This window comes from Pongo pygmaeus, chromosome 9 (assembly GCF_028885625.2).
Source record: "Pongo pygmaeus isolate AG05252 chromosome 9, NHGRI_mPonPyg2-v2.0_pri, whole genome shotgun sequence".
In the NCBI taxonomy this organism is placed as follows: Eukaryota; Metazoa; Chordata; class Mammalia; order Primates; family Hominidae; genus Pongo; species Pongo pygmaeus.
This window is the reverse complement of record NC_072382.2, coordinates 7,278,314-7,290,598: the sequence shown is the minus strand read 5'-3', so window position 1 is coordinate 7,290,598 and position 12,285 is coordinate 7,278,314. Positions and strand designations below refer to the sequence as shown.

General features: G+C 53.9%; 1 protein-coding gene across 1 annotated transcript in view; it reads left to right on the top strand.

Annotated features, from left to right (window-relative positions):
- The window catches only part of RAD9A (RAD9 checkpoint clamp component A), an 81,505-nt gene that overhangs the window by 59,326 nt on the left and 9,894 nt on the right, over positions 1-12,285 (top strand). The window contains exon 3 of the mRNA XM_054437389.2: positions 11,333-11,469. The gene's annotated coding sequence lies outside the window, so the exon portion shown is untranslated. The remainder of the gene's footprint in view (positions 1-11,332; positions 11,470-12,285) is intronic.

Here is a 12,285-nt window from a genome sequence, read left to right as displayed (position 1 = left end):
CTGCAAGCTGGGAAAGTTGTGTTCTCCCTCTGCCTCTTGTCTGGACTTGCCTCCCTGCCCTCTCCCCTCACCTAGTGGGGGCCAAGCCGCTCCCCTCCCCTCCCCCACCTTCCACACTGTCAAAGGGAAAAGCAGCTCCATCTCCAAGCTGCCAGTGCCCCTCTGCCATGCCTGGGCAAAGGCAGCAGGCTGGGAGCTGCCAGTTGGGTTGGGTCGGGGGCTGGAATAAAGACTGTGCCTTTATCCTGCCAAGTCCCTAAATGGGGGTAGCTGCTGGGGTTTGGGGAAGAAGGAAGAGAGGAAAGACGGAGCAGGAGTAGCCCCTCCAGGATTTCCGTGGGATGGGGCAGGACAGGTGGCTGCCCTCTGATTTCCAGCTGGGGGACCTTGGGAAACTTCCTGCTCCCCTGTGGCTCTCAGAAAGAGAATCTTGTTAGGGGCCCTTCCAGTGCTAACAATCTGGGGTTGCTGGTGGGAGGGCAGAGCTTAGAGGAGACGCCAGTCCCCCCAGCTCCAGACAAGCATGGGAAAGAGAAGCGCTCTGTCTGCTCCAGGGGTACATTGTGCAGGCACTTTCTCAGTCTCTGCCAGGTCCTGTTAAGGACAGAGAGAGGGTAAGGAAAACCCATCCCTGCCTTTAGGAATTTCACAGTTGGGGCTTACATCTGTAATCCCAGCGCTTTGGGAGGCCCAGGCAGGAGGATTGCTTGAGGAATTTGAGACCAACCTGGGCAACATAGAAATCCCATCTCTACCAAAAATTTAAAAATTAGCCCGGCGTGGTGGCGCATGCCTATAGTCCCAGCTAATCAGGTGGCTGAGGCTGGAGGATTGCTTGAGCCCAGGAGTTTGAGGCCGCAGTGAGCTATGACCACTACACATGGTCTTTGTTGCCTGGGGCAACAGAGCAACACCCTCTCTCAAAAGAAAAGAAAAGAATTCCACAGTCTAGGGACACTCATTAAACTGTCTGACATCAGCCATAGGTGGCAGTGGGTACATTTAGGGGCAAGGAGGATGGTGGGAGGAGAGCTTCCTGGAGGAGGTAGAGCTTTGGGGTAGAAATGTAGATGGATTGAGCTAGAAGAGCAGTGGCAACCACAGGCAAAGTGCCAAGGTAGCACCAGGTACAGCCCAGGGTTCCCTGCAGCAGGCACAGAGCTACTCTGGGAGTCAGGAAACCTCCATTCCAATTGGCCAGTGTGACCTTGGGACAAGCCTGTCCCCTCTCTGTGTGATGGCGTCTGACCACCTCTGCCCTCCTCTCCATGGGATGATGGGAGTAGTCTGTGAGCTGACGAGGGGCCACTGGCTTGCTGCCTTCTCTGGCCTTTTAGATTCCAGGCTTCACCATCCACAGGGGGGTGGCAGGTCAGGCCCTCAAGAAGTGTGGCTGGCTGGGGGCCAGAGCTGGCACCAGGTGATGACTGAGCTGCCCTCCAAGGGGGGAAGGTGAGTCAGTGTTGGCTCAGGGACCGGCTAGTGTCCCACCCTTCCTCCCCACATGGTGATATCCCCAAGGAAGGCTCTCCAGGCCCCCAAAACACCGTGTCTCACACAGCTGCACAATTAGCACCGATGGGACTCTGGCCCAGGGAGTGTCCGGGTTCCTGAACTAGGGGAGCCTCTAGCTGGCCCCCTCCTGACAGGTGTGTTGGAGAAACCCACAGAGGTGAGTAGGGACACTCACTCACTCATTCATTTGTTCACCAAACATTCCCTAAATTTTGGTGCTGGGGACACAGAGAGGAGCCCTAGCAGGTGGGGTGGAGGGGCGGAGGCTGACCTGTGTGTTGGGAGGAGAGGCAGATGCCTGCTACAGCCACTCCTCCAGCCTGCTGTGATGCTGGTATTTCTCACTGACATTTACTTTGCTGAAATACTAACAATAGTTTACGCGCACGCAGCTGTTCCCCACATCAGGCACAGTGCTAAGGCTTTTGTGGGCTATTTTATTTCATCTTTTTTTTTTTTTTTTTTTTTTTGAGACGGAGTCTCGCTGTGTTGCCCAGGCTGGAGTGCAATGGCACGATCTCGGCTCACTGCAAGCTCCGCCTCCCGGGTTCACGCCATTCTCCTGCCTCAGCCTCCCTAGTAGCTGGAATTACAGGTGCCCGCCACCACGCCCAGCTAATTTCTTTTTTTTTTTTTTTTTTTTTTTTTTTTTTTTAGTAGAGACGGGGTTTCACTGTGTTCGCCAGGATGGTCTCAATCTCCTGACCTCATGATCCGCCCACCTCAGCCTCCCAAAGTGCTGGGATTACAGGCGTGAGCCACCGTGCACGGCCTAGTTTATTTCATCTTTACAGTAACTCCGAGACGGGAGCTATCATTTCCCTACTTATACATGAGGAACCTGAGGCTTCATAAGACAGAGTCACTTGTCTGAGGTCACACAAGCCTGGCAGTGGTAGAACCAGGACTGGAACCCAGTGCTGTCCAACTTCAGCAACATGCTCTTTTAACTCCACCATGCAGGTGCCAGCCCGGGGAAGGGGGCCAGAGGCTCATCTTGGAAAGAGGAGTCCGGGCGCTGGGAACTTCAGCAACAGCAGGACTTGGTTGAGTGCCCCTGGCTATGAGGCATCTAGCCTGGCACAGCTGGTCTCTTCAGGTCACTCAGATGTTGCTTGGGGCATAAAGAGAGTCCTCCAGTGCCTGGAGAGTCCTGGCCTGGAGCACAGGGAGACCTGGGTTTCCTGCCCACCACCGACCCCTTACGTGAACCGGCAATGTGCGGATGGGCCAGGTGCCTCACGTCGCCTTCCCACACTAGAGGGCTCAGCTAGAATTCTGGGTTCCATTAGCAGGGAGTTGGGACTCTTGGAATGAGCATTAAACTGGGAGTCAGATGACAACCACCCCACCAGCAGAACAAGAGCAAGGGCTTCCCTTTTCTGCCTGAGGGCAAAGTCAGCCCTAGGCAGGTTCAGAGGTCCCACCCAGGACATCCCCTGGGATTCGGCGTCCCCAGGAGGAGGCCCTCCTTTCCACTGCCTCGTGTGCACACCCTCCAGTGTGCATGTGCAGGCACCACTGGGGCCCCCGAGGGCAGGAGGGGGAAGGAAAGGCAGGGTGTGTGTGTGTGTGTGTGTGTGTGTGTGTGTATGCACACACTTTCCCTTGCCCTCCAGTAGGCAGGAGCCCAGAGGGCCCTGCCTCACCCTAAGCTGGCTGTGATGTCAGCGGAAACCCGGAGGCAGAGGGCCTCTTCTGACCTCAGCGATGGCCCTACCCTGCCCTGGGTCCCCACCCACACCTGACCCAGCTCAGGCTTCCCAAAGGACTCCCCCCAACACCCCCTGCTTCCCGGGGAAGCCAGAGAGAAGCTGAGAGGAACAGGGCCTTCTGCCTGTCCCTCTCCTGCCCTAGCTGGGCGCTGCCTCCTGATCTGCCAGGGTGTCTGGGTGATGGGTGTGTGGAGGGCAGGGCAGAAGGGATGCCCCCAGGTGCCCCACTCCTCCCTCGCCCGCCAGGAGCTTTCCCCGCCATTCTCTCAGGATGTTCCATTGCCCTGGCCAGCCCATGCCGCGGGCTCTGTGACTCCGTCTCCCCTGGCAGAGGAGTGGGGTTGCCTCTCCCTGGGCTGGAAGATCTTTATCCTGCCCTGCTGAGTCATGCCGGCTCCTCCCGAGCTCTCCTCCCCTCCTACCCCGCTGTCCTCCCCTCCGTCAGGCTTCTCCCAGCTTTCTCCAGACTGTCTGGGCTCCCGCTCTAGGGGTCCCCGGGGTCAAAGGATGGACACCGCCTTCCCTGGGGCCATCCCAGTGATGGGAAGTCCCATCTCATGGGCCTGCCATTCCAGCACCACTGGGAGAGTGCCTGCTCTGCCTCCACCAGCTGTGTGACCCCCACCAAGTCTCTAACCCCCCACACCTCTGTTTTCTCCATGTAAAATTGAATGAGGGACAACTGAGTGAATATAAGTCAAATTGCTGGCACTTAGAAGCAATCAATGATGTTTTATTTATTTATTTATTTATTTATTTTTGAGACAGAGTCCAGGCTGGAGTGCAGTGGCATAATCATGGCTCACTGCAGCCTCGACTTCCCAGGCTGAAGCGATCCTCCCACCTCAGCCTCCTGAGTAGCTACAGATGGATGTCACCATGCCTGGCTAATTTTTTGTATTTCTTTTTTTTTTCTTTCTTTTTTTTTTTTTTTTTTTTTTGAGACAGAGTTTGCTCTGTTGACCAGGCTGGAGTGCAATGGTGCGATCTCGGCTCACTGCAACCTTCACCTCCCAGGTTCAAGCGATTCTCCTGCCTCACCTTCCTGAATAGCTGGGATTACAGGCGCCTGCTAATGATAGAGACGGGGTTTCATCATGCTGGCCAGGCTGGTCTCGAACTCCTGACCTAAGGTGATCTGCCCGCCTTGGCCTCCCAAAGTGCTGGGATTACAGGCATGAGCCACCACTCCCGGCCAATTTTTTTGTATTTCTTCGTAGAAACAGGGTTTTGCCATGTAGCTCAAGCTGGTCTCGAACTCCTGATCTCAAGCAATCTGCCTGCTTCAGCCTCCCAAAGTGCTGGGATTACAGGCGTGAGCCACCTCGCCTAGCCAATAATGTTAAAGAATCTTGTTACCTACCCCTCATACTGTATCCCTCTGTCTTTGCTAATGGTGTCCTCTCTACCCAAAATGCAGCTGCCCCTGGCGAGCTCCCCATGGCTACTCATCTAGACCCTTTGTTCTTCTGCCTTCTTCCTGAAGCCTGTCACGATCACCCCAGCTCTGCTCCCCAGACTTCACTCTCCAGGGCCCTTGCTGCTCTCCACTTCGTGTTACAAGTGCTCTCTAAGGACCCGTCTCATCTCTCTCCTCTTTTGTCCCCGAGAGATTCTTGTAGGACTTCAGTGGGTTGAAGAGGGCTGGAGGTGGGAAGGATGGAGTCTCAGGGCACAGTCAGCTCTGAAGGCATGAGAGAAACCAACCAGTCATGACCCAGCCCCGTGCTAGGCTTTCAGGTTGTCTAGAAGACATGGGTGGTTTAGGTCTATGAAGAGCTCAACCACTTTCTTTTTTTTTTTTTTTTTTGAGACAGAGTCTCTCTCTGTCACCCAGGCTGGAGTCCAGTGGCGTGATCTTGGCTCAATGTAACCTCCCCCTCCCGGGTTCAAGCTATTCTCCCGCCTCAGCCTCCCGAGTAGCTGGGAGGCAGGCACCCATCATCATGCCTGGCTAATTTGAGCTCACCCGCTTTCTAGCACCCACAGCCATCTTTCTGAGGCCCACCTTGTGGTCCTTAACAGAGCACTCTGTACATATTTCCGTTTCAGCCTTTGGCTGTTGCAAAATTTCAAAATGAAACAGGAACTTAAGGAGATATACAAAGGGCTATGATGTAGAGAAAGGAAAGGTCAGAAGAGGGAGACGTTAAGGGAGATTTTGGTGATGCGGCAGGGAGAATTTGAGTGGCAAAAAGTGGGGGGCCACACCTGGCCTGGAACCAGGACAGGAGCTGGGGAGGAGCTGGCATTCAGACCCATGAAATCCCGTCACCTCCCAAAAGCTTTTGGAAGCCCCTGCTATATATGCCTTGCTGAACAGTGTGGACCTACAGGGAAACACAGCCTGCCTGCCAGGGACTCGGGAGCTGGTGGGACAGAGGGCAAGATAACTTCAATACCAACTAGAGATATGGGCGGCCTGCCAGGAGGCTCAGTGCAGACAAGGGCACCTGGAGCAGGCCTCCTCCAGCCTCCAGCTCAGCAGGGAACTTGAGAAAGATCCCTGGATTCTTTAGCATCAGAAAGCCCAGATCTACCACTTATAAGTGACCTGACTGGGCAACATAGCAAGATCCCCCCTACTTCCCCAAAAAATTAGCCAGACATGGTGGCACACACCTGTAGTCCTATCTACTTGGGAGGCTGAGGTGAGAGGATTGCTTGAGCCCAGGAGTTCAAGGCTGCAGTGAGCTATTGAGCCACTGCACTCCAGCCTGGGTGACAGAGTGAGACCCCGTCTCCAAAAAAAAAAAAAAAAGTGAGCCTCTTAGCCTCACCGAACCTCCAGGGTTCGGTGAGGCCCAGATGAGATAATAAAGTAAAAGGGCTTTGCAAGCTCCAGAGCTCTAAGGAGCTCTAAGGAGACGGGAGAGACCTTGGATTTCCCCACGGTGTAGGCTTTCGCTCCCATTTACTGCGCTCTTCCCAGTTCTCTGGCACTGCAGTGAAGCATTTGAATACGGCACGCAATGTCACATGGCCCTTCTGAGGCCAGTGCTGTTGTAGTTGCCATTTTACCATGGGTAAACTGAGGCACAGAGTTATATAACTTTTCCAAGTTACACAGGCAGGCAGCCTGGCTCTGGAGCCACCCGGCTCTTAATTAGTAGCCTCCTCCTCACCCTGCCCCTAGTTCCCAAAAATCTCCTCCTTGCCCCCATCTCCCCAGTAATAAGCCTGTCTCAGCCTGGGAGGATGCCCTCTCTGTCCCCTTCTGTCCCACCCGGCACAACCTGAGCACAAAACTGCCCCCACGGAGGCCTGCCCAAGGCGGATCAGCAAGTTCTCTGTTCCCGAAGCTGGGACTGGACACGGTGTCTGTCTCCCTCTGCTGGTCTCTTAGGGGACAGCCCAGCCGGGATGCTTTCCCTGAAGCTGGTGGCACCTTATCTCTCCCAAACAGTGGATGCTGAGTATTGGGGAGGTTGAGGAAAAGGCCAGGGACACAGGCCAGGCTCTAACTTACGAGACTCCACGTTGCCTCTTGGGGTCCATGTTGCCAGAAGCCTGCCTCTAACAGGAGTGCAAAGAGGGGGTCCTAGGGAGACCAGGCCACCTCCCTGATGCCTGCCCTGGGGGACGGGCCTCAAACAGCCTCCTTCCCCTTCTAACCCATGAATGGAGCCATCATCCGTGGATGTATCTAAATCTTTTATGAAGCTGTTTCTATTTCCAGCTGAGACGACATCTTGGGGTAATGAGTTCCATCAGCGTCCTCCCCTGCTGGGTGAAGCACGCTGCCTTTGATTTGTCCTAAACTTACCTCACTTGCGCTCCAAGGGGGCCTGTAATTCCAGGGTGCCAGGTTTTGGTGAACAAGCCTGAACTTCTCCCTTCCCATCCTCACTGTGTGTTTAAAAAAATTCATCCCGGCTGGGCGCGGTGGCTCACGCCTGTAATCCCAGCACTTTGGGAGGCCGAGGCAGGTGGATCATGAGGTCAGGAGATCGAGACCATCCTAGCTAACACAGTGAAACCCCATCTCTACTAAAAATACAAAAAATTAGCCGGGCGTGGTGGTGGGTGCCTGTAGTCCCAGCTACTCGGGAGGCTGAGGCAGGAGAATGGCGTGAACCCGGGAGGTGGAGCTTGCAGTGAGCCGAGATCGTGCCACTGCACTCCAGCCTGGGCGACAGAGTGAGACTCTGTCTCAAAAGAAAAAAAAAAAAATTCATCCCATCTCCCCTCCACCTCCAGCCCTGCAGACTCAAAAGACCTGGTCCCTCATCTGCGCACAGTGCCTGGCAGTGTGGGCACATCCATTATCTCATGCCAGGCTCCAGCAGCTTGGGAGGAAGGCAAGGGCTCACATTCTCCTCTTGAGGCACAGGACACGGAGGGCCCAGAATCATGGGGCAGCACGTGGTGCCACTGGAGGCAGCAGCAGCAGCAGCCTCTCTCCGGAGCCTCTTCCCCATGGGCTGACTCTTCTGACCTTAACCAAGAGTCTTCTTTTTTTTTTTTTTTTGAGATGGAATCTTGCGCTGTTGCCCAGGCTGGAGTGCAGTGGAGGGATCTCGGCTCACTGCAGCCTCCAACTCCCGGGTTAAAGTGATGCTCCTGGCTGGGCGTGGTGGCTCATGCCTGTAATCCCAGCACTTTGGGAGGCCGAGGCGGGCAGATAATGAGGTTAGGAGATCGAGACCATCCTGGCTAACACAGTGAAACCCTGTCTCTACTAAAAATACAAAAAATTAGCTGGGCGTGGTGGCAGGCGCCTGTAGTCCCAGCTACTCAGGAGGCTGAGGCAAGAGAATGGCATGAACCTGGGAGGCGGAGCTTGCAGTGAGCCGATATCGTGCCACTGCACTCCAGCCTGGGCGACAGAGCGAGACTCTGTCTCAAAAAAAAAAAAAAAGTGATTCTCCTGCCTCAGCCTCCTGAGTAGCTGGAATCACAGGTGTATGCCACCACGCCCGGCTAATTTTTGTATTTTTTTTTAGTAGAGATGGGGTTTCACCATGTTGGCCAGGCTGGTCTTCAAGTCCTGACCTCAAGCAATCTGCCTGCCTCGGCCTCCCAAAGTGCTGGGATTACAGGTGTGAGCCACCGCGCCTGGCCAAGAGTCTTCGGAATATTTTCCAGTTTCTGGACAGCAGGACTTTTCTCTGTAATGTTTCCTTTCAAGACTTTCCTCCTGGGCTCCTTGTGTGGATTCACCCTGGCTTTGTCCAAGCTGGTGGTTTGTTTTGTTTCCAGTCCCGGCCCAAGGATACTGTGAGGATGACTGGAGCTGGAGGGGCAGGACGCAGCAATCGTAGTCACAGCAGTGCTAACAGCACATTCTAAGAGCTGCGTAAACATTAAGTTACTCCTCACAACAGCCCTTTGAGGTGGAAACAGGCTTGGAGAACATAAGCAACTTGTCCATTTTTGCACAACTTGTTAAGTGATGGAGAATGCGGCTAGGCTGGATTCAGACCTACATGGGCTGGCATCCACAACTGCATTCTCAACCTCAACAGACAATCGTGGGTTCAAGTCCCGAAACCTCTCTGAATGCCGTACTCTTCAGTCATTCAGCACAGACTTATTACACCACTGCTGTGTGCCAAACATCATTCTGATTTCTGGGAGAAATGCCAGGGAACAAGAAAGGCAGGGGCAGAGCTTGGCTGGGGGGCTGGCAGCACTTGGAATGCCACAAACTCATTACAAGCAGGGCAGGTGCCCCGCCAGCTCAGAGCTGCCTTGCCTGCCTGGTTACCCCACAGTAACCATACAAATGCCAGTCCCTGTGTGTGTATGATGAGATGAAGACAAGCCAGAATAAACTCCCAAACCCTAAACTCCTCTACTCCTCTGCCCCTTCTGACTTTTAGTTACCCCGATCTGGAAAAACGCCAGCCATGAGTAATCCTGTCTGTGCTCCTGTGTCTGTAAGGAGGGCTGCCCGGGGCATCCCATGGTGGGACTGAGCAGCGCCTGGCAAATGAGCCCCAGCAATGGCTTCTCGGCAACTGTGCTTTCCTAGCCAACCCGTGCTCTAACCTCACCCCTCTCAGACTGTTTCTTCCTCCAGGAAGCTCTCCCTCGTGCCCCTGAGCAGGTCTTCCCAGGGACATACTCGCAGAGCCCATGTCGTCATCATTCCTGATCCTTCTCAAAGGCGTAATTTCATATTTACCTTGATGTTTCTTTGGCTAATCTCAGTCTTCCCCCACTAGACCCCCGCCCTCCCCAGCTCAGGAGACTGGACTCTGCAGAAGGTACCAACCACCCACACTTCTGCTCAGAGACTTGGCACTGGCCATTCCCTCTACCACAGCGCTCCTTCCCAGACATCTGCACTGTCCACTCCCTTGCCTCCTGCAGGTCTTTGCTCAAATGGCGACTTCTCAGTGAGGCCAACCTGGCTGTGCTAGTTAGAATCGAAGCCCTTCTCCCCCGGCACTCCTCTCTCCCTCTCTGGGTTTTCTTTTTTTTCATAACACCCACCATGTTCTTGCGTACTATAGGGTTTCACTCTGTCGCCCAGGCTGGAGTGCAGTGGTACGATCACAGCTCACTGCAGCCTCTGCCTCCCAGGTTCAAGGGATCCTCCCACCTCAGCCTCCTGAATAGCTGGGACTATAGGCATGTGCCACCATGCCTGGCTAATTTTTGTATTTTTGGTAGAAACCATGTTGCCTAGGCTGGTCTCGAACTCCTGGACTCAAGCGATCTGCCCACACTGGCCTCCCAAAAGTGCTGGGATTACAGGTGTGAGCCACCGCATCCGGCCAGGATTTTTGTCCTGTGCTTTCTTTCCTATAGTTAAAAAAGTGCATCCAGGATATGTTGAATGAATATATGTGGAATGAATGAATGAGTGAGCACCAGGGTCTCAAGCTTCCATTCCATATCTGCCCCCCAACACATTCACACATACTTACATGCCCACCTGCTTACATGAGGCCACCACGAATGGGGGTATGCCAAAGACCAAAAACTTGGTGTTTTTGAATTTTTTTTATTTTCTTCATTATATAGACAGGGTCTCACTATGTTGCCCAGGCTCATCTCTAACTCCTGGGTTCAAGCAATCCTCCCTCAGCCTCTCAAAATGCTGAGATTACAGGTATGAGCCAGCATGCCCAGCTGAAAATTTGGTGTTTGAAAGAATCCTGGCTAAAAAATTAGCTGGGCGCGGTGGCATGCACCTGTAGTCCCAGCTACTCGGGAGGCTGAGGTAGGAGGATCATTGAGCCCAGGAGGTTGAGGCTGCAGTGGGCCAGGATCATGCCACTGCACTCCAGCCCAGGTGACAGAATAAGGCCCTGTCTCAAAAAAAAAAAGCTCCTGAGAGAGCATCTCATTGAATGGCCTTCATTTTATTCAGGAAAAACCTGAGGCTCAGACAAGGGCCTGATGCCATCTGAGTAGGGCTGAAGCTGCATCCAGGTCCTTCACTTTCAGCACAGACCCCAGGTCCTCTTGGGTTTCCCATACCTATCTCTCACCCACACACAGTGTTCCTGGTCACTCCCAGCTCCTTATCCCCGTGTGCCCCACTTTCTGCACCTGAAGTGGGTTACTGGATATGCCAAATGCAGGCCTGGAAGGGATCCTTGGCTCAGATTGGAAAGCTACCTTCCAGCCCCACAGCCCATGGGCCAGAGGGTGGGGGGAGGCAGGACAGCTTCTCCCCCAAGCTGGGGTGGATGAGGGGCATAGGGGAGCCTCGGCGCCCCTTCGGGATCACAGCATGTTAAGGTTGGAAGGGACCTCAGTGAGTACCTCCTACTCTCCCCAGCCCCCACCATCACATCATACAGATGAAGAAGCAGCCGAGACAGGGAGGGATTTGCATAAATCACACAGCGGGGCAGGGACATATCCTACCACAGCTACTGACTTCCCGCTCTAGGCTTCTTGCTGTTCTAAGCCCTTCAGAAAGTTCCAACGAGTTCTGACTTTTGGCAAGGGGATGGGAGGGTGACTGAAAAATAATACGAGTCGAAATAGTGTATGTCAGCTGGGGGCAGTGGCTCACACTTGCCCTTGGCTGATATAAAGGGCAGACATGGTTCCTGCCCTTGTGAGGTGGACACACTAGTGGAGAAGACAGATATGAAACGTATGAAAAAAAGCGTATGTGTCCCTTCTCTTCTGCCTAGGGTCCTCAAGGCCATAGGACCCCATAACCCCATAGGTGTCAGGGGGCAGAAACAGGACTGTGTGAAGATTCACAGCCTCCCGCTCCCTTGCCTTCATGGAGCTTCGGCATCTACCCTTATTCCAGGCGGCTGCTCAGGTAATGAGTAGGAGGCAGAGGTGGGAAGGCTGTCCTGGTTTACACGTGGTGGGGGAGGGGTCCAGAGCGCAGGAGGAGGCTGAGAGCATGGGGTCAGCTGTCAAGCAGGGACAGATGGAACTGTGGGTGGAGGGCTGGAAGTTGGATGTTTCTCTCAGCACTGTGCTAAGAGTGACTTAGAGACATCTCAGCTGCATTTGGCTCACATTGATTTATTTCTTTGTTTGTTTGCTTATTTTTCCATGCCCTTTGTCAACAGGAATGGTTTATATTTATTCATTCATTCATTCATTCATTTTTTGAGACGGAATCTCACTCTGTCGCCCAGGCTGGAGTGCAGTGGCGCGATCTTGGCACACTGCAACCTCCACCTCCCAGGTTCTAGCGATTCTCCTGCCTCAGCCTCCTGAGTAGCTGGGATTACAGGCACGTGTCACCATGCCTGGCTTGTCGGCCAGGCTGGTCTTAACTCCTGGCCTCAGGTGATTCACCTGCCCCGGCCTCCCAAAGTGTTGGGATTACAGGCGTGAGCCATCGCGCTCGGCCTATTTTTTTTTTTTTTTTTTTGAGAAAGGGTCTGGCTCTCTTACCCAGGCTGCAGTGCAGTGGCGCTATCTCAGCTCACGGCAATCTCCACCTCCTGGGCTCAAGTGATCCACCCGCCTCGGCCTCCCACAGTGCTGGGATTAAGCATGAGCCGCCGCGCCTGGCTGTTTTACACATTTTTAAATGTAACACCTATTTATTCATTATTTACTGAGTGCCAGACCCTGTGTGAGGTACACACAGCAACAAACAAAACAGACATGGATGCTG